The sequence below is a fragment of the Phragmites australis genome, chromosome 1, assembly GCF_958298935.1.
Source record: "Phragmites australis chromosome 1, lpPhrAust1.1, whole genome shotgun sequence".
NCBI classification, from domain to species: Eukaryota; Viridiplantae; Streptophyta; class Magnoliopsida; order Poales; family Poaceae; genus Phragmites; species Phragmites australis.
Genome location: NC_084921.1, coordinates 7145403 through 7155037, shown reverse-complemented (window position 1 = coordinate 7155037; position 9635 = coordinate 7145403).

Sequence of the window (9635 nt, the reverse complement as noted above, 5' to 3'; positions counted from 1 at the left end):
GTTTCTTTTTTATCTTTCCACTAGCACTTCCTAGTCCATGAACGAAAACAACCATAGGGTCAGTGAATCATCCTAATATCCCCTTGATTAAAGATTAGGGGCTATACTACAAGGGACAACTTCATTTGGGTGTTGCATAGGTCAATAACTTCTTGCTGCAGTGGTCTCCACCTTGCGCTGCAGAGTACCTCATCGAGGCATTCTTTAGTCCTCAGATGCAAAAGGAACACAGCTTATGTACCCTTATTTGCTTTCATATTGTTGTCCTATCCAAATTGCCGCAGCATCTACTCGAGAGTTCAGGGTTAGGAACATTCTAGCTTCAAGCTGGTTATGAGTATTTTGCTTTTCTTAGGCACAATGTTTACCATCTTGTTATTCGAAAACAAAATGTGCGATGTTGACTATCCAATCACATAAAAGCGAGAAAAACTGGTTCTGATCGATCCTGAATATTTTGTTAAAAACTACGGCACCAATGCTTAGGTATGTTTCAAGGCATGATAAAAAGGAGATAGATAGCATGTCACTTAGTGTGGCTTTCACAAAGCTTATTAGTTGGGACCATATTCTGTAAAGTACCTAACGCAGTAACACATGTGGACCATTTAATCACAGCCGGGAAAACAAAAACACCACTCTGCCGATAAGGTACTACCTCCCTTCTCTTTTAATTATCATTTACTGCAACAAACACATTTAACCATTACTTTTAACAACTACCTTTTGGTAAAAGTTGATAAAAATTAGATGATGTTAAAGTATTTTTCATGATAAATTCACTACTATCATTTTTATATGTCAAATCCTAATAGTTTTGTGTATATTAATGATCAAAGTTTCTAAATTTTGATTATACGCATTCTAGGATGATATCTATTTAAGAACGGAGGTAGTACAAGTAAAAGCCACTTGGAATTTGATTAAAAGCTAGAAACGTCACTATGTCTCAACAAAGGCTCCTGGTCACATCCGCAGCATTTTTTGCTATTAGTTGATTGCAAGCACAAAGTTGGTAACATTTAAGATCACCCAAATCCCAGCAGGGGCCCATGCCAAATTGTGCTCTCAAAGGAAAATCCTTCTTTTTGGCTCATGATGACAAGTTTAGAGCATGGCTTAATCCCCAGGGTGACCTCACCCATTTCACTCTTAAAATATATATATATATATAAACAGGGTAAACATTCATCGGGAGAATAGCTGGACGGCGTCAGCTACTAAGGGAGAGAATAGATTATGGATTGGCGAAACAACATATTAGAGGAGACTAGAGAAAGGGACTATCAATTAGATCATTTCTTTTTACTTGATTACCAAGGGTGTTATGCCCTCCTTTATATAGCATCCGACCCTAACAATCTAAATTAACAAATTTTATTTCTAAAACTCTTATCTCTAATGTGCTGCTACAGTACATGTGGCGCTACAGTACATGTGGCGCCACAGTACCATGCTTGCTGCTCACATTTGTGAACAGTCTTTTCGGCGCATAACAATATCATCTGGTAAACATATCTCTTTCTTTTCTCCATAAGTGCTTTCTGGACCACCACAGAAGAATAAAAAATAGCTTGGCTTAATAATTGAGTTTGATGTCTTCCTTCAGAACATATTTGAAAACTAGTTAATAAACCCAAGCAATGTGGGCAAGGACTATAAACTATGTTATAATATTCCAAGTGACAATACCTACTCCATAAAATAAGCACTTCAGATTGGGTGAAGTGATTCTCCAGCATACTTAACTATCCAACAAGGGATCAAAGAAATACCTAGACCAAAATCTAATAGTCTAGAATGTCTAAAGCTCAATAGCATAGAGAATAATTTAAAGCACATGGATCTCTTAGAATTATTAGGATCGGCCCATGTAATAATTCTTAATAAATCTTAAAAGCTCATATTATAGAGATGTAACACATGTTGAGACTCACCCTCTATTAGTACTATATTACTAATGGAGGTAGAGGTGGAGGGGTTTTCTTCCTATATATGTAAGAACTCCCACCTTATTGAGTACACGTACAATATAGACTGCTAATTGAGAGTAGTCCTAAAATTAGAAACGCTCTCATTACGTGAGTCTATATAAGAGTTAGGGTTTTGCCTCGTTCTCTCTCGTTTGTGCTGCCGCTGTAGTCTATTCCATCCCAGCGTCGGTGTGCACCGGTGAACAGGAGAGCAAGTCTTCGAAACCCTCGTTCTTGAGATCTTGCACCGAGAGAGGGCGAATAAGATTTTTAGGAAGCGCTCCGCGCGACTACTCAAGTTCTTCACCATGGCTCATCTTCCTAGTCGCTTGGGCGCTGCCTGCTGTCATCGTCAACAAACTTGGCGCGTCATCAGCAGGATCAATCGTGTTGTCAACACAGTGCAACCAGCATCTTCAGTAACCTCCATAACGTAGAACCAGTACGTAAAAATCATGTTACTCATACTTTATTTCCTGCGATTCCTAATTTTGAGTATAGTAGATCTAGTCATAATTCGTACGCATGTCTAGATTATGCTCTGATAATATGATCATATCAGTTTCTGCTCATGAATTATTTATAGATTAAATTAAACCTAATGTGCCTTATTTTTCAACAATCCAAAAACCTTACTGTAAGCACTTAGGTTTATCAATGGCTAGTTTTGTCGATGCATTGAGACCAGACAAGTTTTCTAGTATACATTTTAAGAGATGGTAAATCAAGGTCACTCTGGCTGACGACTATGAATGTCTATTGGGTGGCTAATAGTAAGCCGGAAGGAATCCTTACTGCTGAGCAGGAAAAGGTGTTCATATATGCCAAAACACTTTTTGTAGGATGCATTCTTAGTGTTCTTAGTGACCGTCTTTGTGATGTGTGCATGCACATACAAAGCGCGAAGGAGCTGTGAGATACACTAAATGCTAAATTTAGTGCATCAGATGCAGGAAGTGAACTGTATACATGGAGCAGTATTATGACTACAAGATGGTTGAAAATCACTCTGTAGTCAAGCAGGCTCATGAGGTTCAATGCATCGTGAAGGAACTCGAACTCCTCAAGATCAATGTAGCCAACAAGTTTGTGGCTAGAGGCATCGTGGCCAAGTTACCTCTTTCGTGGAGAAACTTTGCCACTGCTCTAAAGCACAAGAGATAAGAGATTACTGTTAAGAGTTTGACCATGTCTCTTGATGTTGAGGGGAAAGCTCGGACTAAGGATGTGAGTCTAAAAGGAGGTGAGGGACAAACCAGTGTCAATATGGTGCAAAAGCCCTTCCACAACAAGAACAAAGGGAAAGATAATAAGCCAAACAAAATAACTACCTTCGAGAAGAAGAAGATGAACAAAACAAAACTGCCTTGCTTTGTGTGTGGTGAGATTAGACATTTCGCCAAGGATTGTCTAGACCGCAAGCGAAGAAATGCTCCATAAAAGCAGAACTCAAAAACTGCTAATATGGTGACCATTGGTGAAGCTAGAAATAGAGCTACAGGGTATGAAAATTTACCTTTAGTGTTTTCAATATTTCAGTCTACTAATTGGTGTATTGGTACAGGGGCCAATGTTCATGTGTGTGCTGATATCTTAAAGTTCTTTTCTTATTAGGTTGTCTATGATTCTTCCGTCCTAATGGGGAATGGATCACATACTTCTGTTCATAGTGTTGGCACGGTAGATCTGAAGTTTACTTCAGAAAAGATCGTACAGCTGAGGAACGTGCAGCATGTCCCTACAATGAATAAGAATCTAGTTAGCGGCTCCCTTCTTTGTAGAGACGGGTTTAAGGTGGTGTTAGAGTCCAATAAAGTAGTAGTGTCAAAACATGAACAGTTTATTGGTAAGGGCTATGAGTGCGGAGACTTGTTCCGTTTTTTCCCTTTTTATTTCAGCAATAAGTCTATGAACAATATTTGTGACAACATTAATGATGATGCTAGTGTTTGGCATTCACGATTATATCATTTGAATTTTAGTTCTATGACTCGACTTTCCAGCATGAGTTTAATTCTAAATTTTTTCATGGTCAAAGGTTCTAAGTATCATAGTTGTGTGCAATCAAAACAACCTCTTAAGCCCCACAAGACAGCTGAGGAGAGAAATTTGGCACCTCTAAAACTTATTTATTCAGATCTGTGTGAAATGAATGGTGTGTTGACAAAGGGTGGAAAAAGATATTTCATGACTTTGATTGATGATGCGACTATATATTGCTATGTTTATTTGTTGAAAACGAAAGATGAGGCTCTAGATCACTTTAAAATCTATAAGGAAGAAGTTGAGAATCAACTAGAGAGAAAGATCAAAAGAATTAGATCAGATCATGGTGGAGAGTATTTCTCTAGTGATTTCGACTTATTCTATGAGAAACATGGGCATGAAAGGATGCCTCTCTATTCATCTCAATCAAATGGGGTTGACGAAAAGAAGAACCGCACATTGACTAACTTGGTTAATACCATGTTAGACACTGCGGAATTATCTAAGACATGGTGGTGGGGGCCTATTGACTTTATGTCATGTCCTGATAGAGTTTCTCTCAAGGATATGGAGAAAACCCCATTTAAAAAATAGGAAGGGAGAAAGTCATCACTTTCTTATTTGCGCACTTGGGGATGCTTGGCGAAAGTCAATATACCAATAACTAAAAAGTGTAAACTTGGACTAAAACAGTGGATTGTGTCTTTCTGGGATATGCTCATCGGAGCATTGCTTATAGATTTTTAGTGGTTAAATCTGAGGTACCTGACGTGTGCATGTCGATACAATGATGGAGTCTCGTGATGCAATATTTTTTTAGCACATATTTCCTATGAAAGATTTACATAGCATGTCTAGACTATCTTCTGAGATAATTTCTGAACATACTCCACCTCTTGAGTTTATTGAACAAACACATGAGCAAGATCCTGAGGAGGATGATAGTGATGCTCCTAGGAGGAGTAAGAGACAAAGGATTACAAAGTCTTTTGGTGATGATTTCACTGTGTACCTTGTGGATGACACTCTCAAGTCTATTTCAAAAGTGTTTGTATCTCTAGATGCAGACTACTGAAAGGAGACTGTTCGGAGCGAAATGGATTCCATCCTCGCAAATGGGACTTGAGAGGTCACGGAACGACCATATGGTTGCAAACCTGTGGGTTGCAAATGGGAGTTCAAGAAGAAGATTAGGCCTGACAGTACTATTACAAAGTACAAGGATCGGTTTATGGCCAAGGGTTATACCCAAAAGGAAGGTGAAGACTTTTTTTGACCCTTATTCACCTGTTGTGAGATTGACTACTATTCGAGTGCTACTTCCCTTGGCTGCCTCACATGGTCTCATCGTTCATCAGATGGACGTTAAGACATATTTTCTTAATGGAGAGTTGGACGATGAAATTTATATGGAACAATCTGATGGGTTTGTAGTAAAAAGTCAAGAAGGCATGGTGTGTAAGTTGTTGAAGTCCTTGTATGGCCTTAAACAAGCTCCTAAACAATGGCATAAGAAATTCGACAGAACTTTAATATATGCATTCTTTTCGGTCAATGAGGCAGATAAATATGTGTATTATCATCATGGTGGGGGTGAGAGAGTTATATTATGCTTGTATGTTGATGACATACTGATATTTAGGACAAATCTTGATGCGGTTAATGTGGTCAAGTCTTTCTTATCTTAAAGCTTTGATATGAAAGATCTGGGTGAGACTGATGTAATTTTAAACATCAAGTTAATAAAAGGAGATAATGAGATTACTCTTACACAATCTCATTATGTTGAGAAGGTCTTGAGCCGCTTTGGCTACCAGGACAGCAAGCCTTCTCCAACACCTTATGATCCTAGTGTGATACTTCAAAAGAATAAGAAAAGTGGCATGAACCAACTGAAATACTCTGAGATTATTGGGTCACTCATGTACCTAGTTGGTGCTACAAGGCCTGACATCTCATTTGCTATGAGCAAATTGAGTCGCTTGACTTCTAATCCGGGTGATGAATATTGGCATGCGCTTGAGCGAGTCATGCACTATTTGCTTGGTACTATAAGTTATGGTCTTTACTATTTGGGTACCCATCGGTACTGGAGGGTTATAGTGATTCAAACTGGATATCTGATGGTAATGAGATTTACGCTGCAAGTGGATATGTATTCACTCTAGGTGGTGGTGTTGTGTCATGGAGGTCTTGCAAATAGATCATCTTGACGAGGTTAACTATGGAAGCAGAAATCATTGCATTAGACACAGCCACTGTTGAGACATAATGGCTGCATGAGTTGTTGATGGACTTACCTGTGGTTGAGAAATCGGTACCAGCTATCCTTATAAATTGTGGTAATCAGACAGTTATTATCAAAGTAAACAGTTCTAAGGATAATGACAAGTCCTCAAGGTACGTAAAGAGACGATTGAAGTCTGTCAAGAAATTAAGAAACTCTGGAGTGATAACCTTAGATTATATCCAAACAGTTAAGAACCTAGCAGATCCCTTTACAAAGGGACTATCACAGAGTATGATAGATAATGCATCGAATGAGATGGGTATGAGACCCATGTGAGTTATAACATAGTTGGTAACCTAACCTATGTGATCGAAGATCCCGTGAATTAGGACATAGGAAGAACAAGCTATTGGTCTAACTGGAGGAGAGTACCTTGTTGTTTAACCCACTCGAGTGAAGATGTAATACTCTTATAGATCTGTAAGGAAGATTGGCTATTGTCTTAATGTGTTCTGTGGGCTTTAAGTAGCGAACATGCTGACCTACAGGGCATTCTTGAAAGAACACACCTATATGAGTCTGACTGTTGGTCATAGTTGATGATATTTGGGTGATCTCTAGTAAATTCGTGAAGAGACCATGGAGTAGGACTTATATGCTCCACCCGCAGGGTAGTCTACTGGCAGATAAGTATCAGTTATGACTTTAAGTAAAATTTGTGTGCACAAAACTTGCAATTCAAGGCATAGTACATTGTTCAAGTTATGAATGGGTGTAGCTTGATGTTCTAGGTGGATGTTTAACTTAACAGTCTCTACTGAAATATTGGTATATCAAACAACAGTGAGACATTGGCAATTCTCTATGGGACTTTGAGATCTGGTGGAGGATTGTTAGAATTATTGGGGCCGATCTATGTAATAATTCCTAATAAATCTCAAAGGCTCATATCGTAGAGAGGTGGACCATGTTGAGATCCACCCTCTATTAGTACAATATTGCTAATAGAGGTAGAGGTGGAGGGGTTTTCTCCCTATATATATGCAAGGACCCCTATCTTATTGGGTACACATATAACATAGACTACTAATTGATAGCAGCCCTAAAATTAGAAACACTCTCATTACGTGAGTTTATATAAAAGTTAGAATTTTGCCTCTTTCTCTCTTAGTTGTGCTGCCGCTGTAGTCTATTCCATCCCAGCGTCGATGTTCACTAGCGAACGGGAGAGCAGGTCTCTGAAACCCTCGCTCTTGAGATCTTGCACCGGGAGAGGGCAAATAAGGTTTTTTGGAAGCACTCCACGCGACAGTTCAAGTTCTTCATCATAGCTCGTCTTCCTAGTCGCTTAGGCACTGCCTGCTGTCATCGTCAACAAACTTGGCGCGTCATCAGCAGGATCGATCATGCTGTCAACACAGTGCAACTAGCATCTTTAGCAACATCCACAACGCAGGACCAGTACATAAAAACTATGCTACCTGTACTTTATTTCCTATGATTCCTAATTTTGAGTATAGTGGATCTAGTTATATGTTATGATTTCGTACATATATCTAGATTATACTCTAATGATATGATCATATTAGTTTATCAGTTTTTTCCCATGAATTATTTATAAATTAAATTAAACCTAAATATGCCTTATTTTCCAACAAGATCCAGTGTAGAGCACGAAATAAGCTAGTCTCTACTAATATGAAATACCAATTTCGTTATACATCCTCTCACCTCCTCTCCTACTACCCATCTAATAAAAACCGTATAAAAACGGGACACCCACCGCAACTCTCCTCCCACCTAATAAAAATAGATAAAAACCAAACACCTGCTAGTACACCTATGATTATGATTTACGACACTTGGTAAATCTAATACAGCTCTGCATGTCAGTAATCAACACATGGATGCACACGGATTAGATGTATGATTACTTCATGCCCTAGTTGTGTTATGGCTTTAAGAAAGGGATTAGCAAGTAGTTTAGGTAACTTGATGGTGGAGGGAAGAACTTTATAAAATCTAATCTTTAAAACTTTGGAATCCACTTGGTGATTTGAAAAGATTTAGGCACGGTTGTTTTAGCAAAAAGTAGTGGAAGTGAGGTTATTATACTAATGTTTTTAGGTCTTGAAACCAAGGTCAAAACTAAACCTTTGAAAAATATCATATCTGGTGTAATGTGTTAGACAAGCCACCTAATTGTTATTCGTAACATCACACCACAAGGTATCTTTGGCTTTTATGAAGTATAGGCAGCGCTGCACTCAAACTAGTTTTTCACTATTTGCCTTTGATGCTCTAGTAAAAAGGTTACTTTAATCAGAGTACGTTTCTTTTTATTTCATTTTGTTATTACTTCTATGGGTAGAGGACATGGTGGATTATCATACTCAAACTAGTTTTCCATTTTATTTGTGATCTAACCTTCCGGACAGTTCTTTCACCAATAGGTAGTAGTTCTTAGTGCTGATCTGAGAAGATTGACGCAGAGGAGGAACATCTTGCGAATTGTTACTGAAAGCAGATCCTTCAAAGCAATATAATAATAACGGTTTGGATTCAACAACTTTCAAATGTATTCTGCATCTCTAGATCAAGTATCAACAAAGAGCTAATAGCTATTACATCTTTCCTTTTGAAGAGGTGTTCATTTCTTCCTTTCCTTTTATTTCAGACACTTAACATTGAGCAATAGTATGTATAGCCTTAACTGACTTGCAACTAACGGCAAATCATGGGAAATTGTGTAGGGGCAGATACTAGATATGGATACTATTCTCTATATATAGAATTGTATTTGTCGTAGAACTCTAACATCTACTTCTATCTTATATCTAATTAATCTACATCACTGGAATCCAGACCCACCAAAAGACAAGGTGTAGATAATTTCATTAGCTTGCCTACTGCTCTCATAAAAAAGGTGGTGCCGATCTTCTTTATTTTTCTTCGATGGACTACTTCTATCTTATATCTAATTAATCTGCATAACTGGAATCCAGTCCCACCAAAAAAAAAAAGGTGTAGATAATTTCAGTAGATTGCCTACTGCTCCCATAAAAAAGGTGGTGCCGATCTTCTTTATTTTTTTCAATGGAGAAATTTCTACCTCTTAGAGCAAGCATGGAAGATCCCTTCAACAAAATCTTTCCAATAAAACAGATGGTCCTTTAAATAAATTTTTGGGTTACATAACAAAAAATACATCCACCCTTTCCATTGAAAAAAACAATTATCTTGTTTTATTATGTTTTAGACAAAGGGAAGCCTACGATCCAAACAACACTATGCTGGGTATTTCTCCAACTATACAAGATCCTAGAGCAATATGTGAAAAAGAAGGGAACAAATAGATGGAGGTTGCCAATTGCCATCAAGCTAATAATTAACAACAGGCTTATAGAATTCAAGTCTATGAACTTAATTGCCAAATCACAATTTTA